Here is a 5,285-nt window from a genome sequence, read left to right as displayed (position 1 = left end):
GCGGGGTAAAACGTTCCACTGATAATGAGACAGGCTCTTTCCAATCAACAGAAGGCACAGAGAAAGCAAATCAAGGTTTATCCTTCTCGTGCAATAGCACAGCAAAGAAAACAATCTTCAAGATCTATTACCACAAGAGACCAATCTCTTGCTCTCGTATCCATAAGCCCACAAAACTTCTTTCTTCAATTTACACTGAACAAGTGGGTCTATTAGATGCCATGGGTTGTGATAGATAAATTTCCCGTGTAGTTGTACTTCCAAATCCCCGATTCCCTTGTTTCTCCTTTCGTGGAGAAGGGTGCAATTTACGGGGAATAAGCAACAATTGAGCAATATATTCTCCCTGGTTCAAAAACCCAAAGATCTTATGCCATTACCACTACCTGAGTTTCTGGTTTGTAATCCAAATCAACAACTCCTGGAACCACAGCAATGCCCTGTAAGTTAAGATGACTTTTGCCTAAAATTAATCCCATATGTCCTGCTGGCAAAGGTCCCCAAAACCAGTGGGAATCTTCGTGTGTTTGTCTCCTCCAACTAATGTAACTCGTTCTCTGACTGGGAGATCGAATCCTGCGCTTACAGGTGTTTCTGCTACTGGAGGGAGCTGGAATCAATGAGTCTCCAGAAACCCACCCCTGAAAAGGGAGTTGCAACCCAGACAGGGAATGCCCTCATTGTTTGAGGTGCCCAGGTCCAGGCCCCCTTCTCATTTCCCAACAGGGGTGGGGGGTGCCATTTTGATGAAACTTTGAGTGGTATTGATTAGCCCAATGATTTCCTTTATTGCAACGAGAGCAAAGGCCTAGCGTTTTTTTCTGTTGAGAGGAGAACTATGTTATCAGATCCCTTCTGCCCAGAGGTCTGACGGCATTCTCCTTTAAAACATCCAATTTTTCTACACTTATGACACTTTCTCACTTTAGGGCTTAACCCTTGGCTTCCTTTAGATCTGTCAGCTACCAAATTAGCCATTGCCTGAGTCAACACTGCAGAGCAATGAAGCTCGGTTCCCACATCTTGACAAACTGAGAAAACCTCCCAAGTCCTCTGCACATCTCACAGGTGCCAGCACATGTCCACAATCCATGAAAGCCAAAGCCAAAGTTAGCCTTTCTGTAGTCACAAAAGCAGACGGTTCAAGCCAGTTTTTATCCTCCCTCTCCTGTTCACCACCCTCAATAGGTGCTGTAGGTGCGGCAAAAAATTAGCTCAAACCCTGAAATAATAACAAAAAGATGGTACTTACCAAACTCCAAACAAAAGAGAAAAGAAATAACCAAATTCTTCCCTATGTTACCCTGATTCAAAAACTTCCTGTTCTCTGTACCGCTTTAGAGCACTGATCTTATATTGCTGCTGGCAGACTTGTAATGGGGTTTCTCATTCGTCTGGTAGGTTTTAGGTTTTAGGTTTTTCTGGGCTTTAGTTTTTCTGCTCCAGCAGACTGTCCTCGCTCAAGTCCCTACAGGACCCTATCTGTCTCTGTCTGTCCCTGCAAGTTTCTGCCAGTCTTTTCTAGTCTTTCTTTATCCCTATCTGTCCCTGTCTGTCCCTATGGTCCCTGTTAGTTCCTACAAGTTCCTGCAAGTCCCTACCTATCTCCATTTGTCTCTATTTATCTCTATTCATTTCTATTTATCCCTACTAATCTCTATTTGTCCCTGCAGGCCTCTTCAGGTCCCTGTTTGTCCTTGATTGTCCCTGTTTGGGCGCCACTTGTAACTGACTGCCACGATTACTACTTGAGACCATCACTACAACAGTTACTAATGTTACTACTTGAGTCCATCATTACAAGACTGAACGAAGGAGGACAAATGTAGAAATGAAAACTTAAGACAAAACAAACTGTTTTAAAGAAAGAGGCCAGGGGAAGAAGAAGAGAGCTCCCTGCTCTAGTGAGCAACAGCAGTAGTCCCCGAGCTTCCACAGCCCTTCACATTTATTGGGTAGAATGAGCAGGGAGGAGGAGGTAACAACTGGTTGGCTGGTTGACTGATCACAGGTTTATATTATTACTAACAGGCTTCAGATGTGCCCTGTAGATAATCACAAGAAACACTACACTTGGGGCATGGCTGCCCTCAGCATTCCTTCTGGGCAGCAGATGCAGTGTGTCAGTTTGCCAACATCCTGCATTTATGAGAAGAGTTTGCTGTTTACTCATGTAGCCTCCAGTGGTATACTGAGTTGATCACCACCCTCACTCTTTTGGCCTCCAACATAACATGAAAACGGAACATCTTCCCCACCCAGAGGAATTGGTGAGTGTGCAGTGTTGGGGGAGGGTGTTTGGTGGCAGGGGCAAGAAGAGGTTGAGGAGGCTTTGAGGAGGAAGGAAGAGGGACAAGGCCATGCCTCCTGACACTGAGACTGGTGGACTTCAGGGCTCATGTTCAGCCAAGGGCATAAGGAGGCACTCAAGGTGTGAATGGTTTCATTAAGCCTAGGTGGAATCGGAAGGCAGAAAATAAAGTAGACATGTCTGGGCTCAGGGAATGAGGGGAGGGGAAAGGCTGGGTACAGACAACCAGGACCCCAGGGGAACAGGCTGCAGGAGGTGGGGATGGAGAATGACCTGAAACCTGCCAGAGGAGCAGAAAACAGGGAAGGGGTGAGGTACCCAGTGCAGGACAACACGCAAAGAGTGAGTCGGTGGGAGACTTGGGGAACAGTTGAAGGTCACATGGGGAAGTTTGCAGTAGCTGAACCCAGCAGGTAGTGACCAGCAGAGCCGATGTGGTGCATGATTCGCTCTGGATGAGACCAGGAGGACCATCACTGAGCCACCACGTGTGCCACTCCACAACAGGTCTTCTTTCTACTCCTTGTCCTTCTTCCACCAGATCTCTGCTGATACGAAAAACCTGGGGAGGTTCTGTGGGCAACTGGGTTCTCCACTGGGCAACCCCCCAGGAAAAAAGGAATTTTTGTCTCAAGGGAACAAGATGCTGCTGACCTTCCACACAGACTTCTCCAACGAGGAGAATGGGACCATCATGTTCTACAAGGGCTTCCTGGACTACTACCAAGCTGTGGGTGAGTAGCCCCCCCAGGGATCCCTTTTCTCTAACCTCAGCCACATTGAATGGAGGCCAAGAAAGGGAATCTTGAATCCAAAGAAGCTGAAAGCCTGGCTTTCCTTGTTCCTCCCCTCAAGAGAACTTTCCCTAATGAGGCCTGTCAACCTGGGCTCTGTCCCCATGGAGCAGTCCCCAGAGAGCTTTGGAGAGGCCTGGCCTGGAGGTCCAGGTGGCCTAAAGTGCCTTTGTCTTTAGGCCTCTGGTGAGTGACCTCCCTAAGATCAGAGCCACTACTCTGGTCTCCCAGCAGGAGCTTAACCCTCCTTCCTGAATGCCTTCCAGACCTTGATGAATGTGCTTCCCAGAGCGAATCAGGGGAGAGGGACCCCCAGCCCCAGTGCCAGCACCTGTGTAACAACTATGTTGGAGGCTACTTCTTTTTTTTTTTTTTTTTTTTTGAGATGGAGTCTCGCTCTGTCGCCCAGGCTAGAGTGCAGTGGCCGGATCTCAGCTCACTGCAAGCTCCGTCTCCTGGGTTTACTCCATTCTCCTGCCTCAGCCTCCCGAGTAGCTGGGACTACAGGCACCCGCCACCTCGCCCGGCTAGTTTTTTGTATTTTTTAGTAGAGACGGGGTTTCACCGTGTTAGCCAGGATGGTCTCGATCTCCTGACCTCGTGATCCGCCCGTCTCGGCCTCCCAAAGTGCTGGGATTACAGGCTTGAGCCACTGCGCCCAGCCTGGAGGCTACTTCTGTTCCTGCCGTCCAGGCTATGAGCTTCAGAAGGACAGGTATTCCTGCCAGGGTGAGCCAGAGTGGTGTAGCAGGGAGGCAGGGGTTGAGCCAGCCAGAGTGGCCCCATGATGCCCTGCGGCTCTGTTCTCACAGCTGAGTGCAGCAGCGAGCTGTACACGGAGGCATCGGGCTACATCTCCAGCCTGGAGTACCCCCGGTCCTACCCCACTGACCTGCGCTGCAACTACAGCATCCGGGTAGAGCAGGGCCTCACCCCGCACCTCAAGTTCGTGGAGCCTTTTGAAATTGATGACCACCAGCAAGTACACTGCCCCTATGACCAGCTACAGGTACAGCCGTCCTACCCCTGAAAGACCCCTTCCTCCTCTTCTGTCTGCATTTAGCTCCTCTTGTCTCAACTTCCTCCTGGATCCCCTGGCCAGCTGGGGCAGGAATTGGCCAACATCACCCATGGGCTGGGCAAGTTCCCACATAACTGGAATTGGGTTGTGGGGATCCCTTTCCACCTTCCCCTGAAAACACACATAAGGCAGGATTTCATCACCACCACCACCCTGGCCACCAGGCTACTACACAGTTGGCCCTGTATAAAAATGTCCAAGCTGGAAAAAAAAAAAAAAAAAAAAAAAAAAAACCTCCTCTCCTACTATATCTATGCCAACGGGAAGAACATTGGCGAGTTCTGTGGGAAGCAAAGGCCCCCCCGACCTTGACACCAGCAGCAATGCTGTGGATCTGCTGTTCTTCACAGATGAGTCGGGGGACAGCCGGGGCTGGAGGCTGCCCTACACCACCGAGAGTAAGGCTCCCTGGGGGCCTCCCTCAATGGCCAGCAATGGGGAAAAGGTGGGAAGGAAGGGCAGGTGGCTCCCAAATAAATACGCCCTCTGGTCTCCCCAATAGTCATCAAGTGTCCCCAGCCCAAGACCCTAGACGAGTTCACCGTCATCCAGAACCTGCAGCCTCAGTACCAATTCCGTGACTACTTCATTGCTACCTGCAAGCTAGGCTACCAGCTCATAGAGGTAAGAGCCCAGGGCTGAGGGGAGAGAGCCGGCCCAGCATCCCAGGGGGAATTCAGATGGTGGGTTCACAGCTGTGAGGAATTAGTCTTACCCCAGCTAGAGTCATAGGCATTTCAGCTGGAAGAGTCTCCTGGTCCACCAGCTCTCAAACTTGCTGCACACTTAAAACAGAGAGTTTATGATCCTGGAAGATTGCTTGAGCCCAATCATTCAAGGCCCCTGTGAATAGCCACTGCACTCCAGCTTGAGCAATATAGCCAGACTCTGTCTCTAAAAAATAAAAATCAATCAATCAATAAATACTGAAGTCAAGGGCCCCCAGCAGAGACTCTCATTCCATTGATCTGGAGTAGAGCCTGAGCAACAAGACTATTTAAAGCTACCCAAGTGATTCTAACGTGCAGCCAAGTTTAAGAACTATTGCGCTTGTCCAATAATCAAGAAAGCTGAAGGAACTGGAAAGGCAGGGTGGAGA

At 49.7% G+C, this 5,285-nt stretch overlaps 1 pseudogene; it reads left to right on the top strand.

The window, feature by feature from the left end:
• The first annotated feature begins 2,572 nt into the window (after positions 1–2,572).
• LOC112617603 lies at positions 2,573–4,810 on the top strand (annotated as a pseudogene).
• The last annotated feature ends 475 nt before the right edge of the window (positions 4,811–5,285 follow it).

The sequence above is a fragment of the Theropithecus gelada genome, unplaced genomic scaffold, assembly GCF_003255815.1.
Source record: "Theropithecus gelada isolate Dixy unplaced genomic scaffold, Tgel_1.0 HiC_scaffold_2748, whole genome shotgun sequence".
Lineage (NCBI taxonomy): Eukaryota > Metazoa > Chordata > Mammalia > Primates > Cercopithecidae > Theropithecus > Theropithecus gelada.
This window is presented reverse-complemented; position numbering and strand designations above follow the sequence as displayed.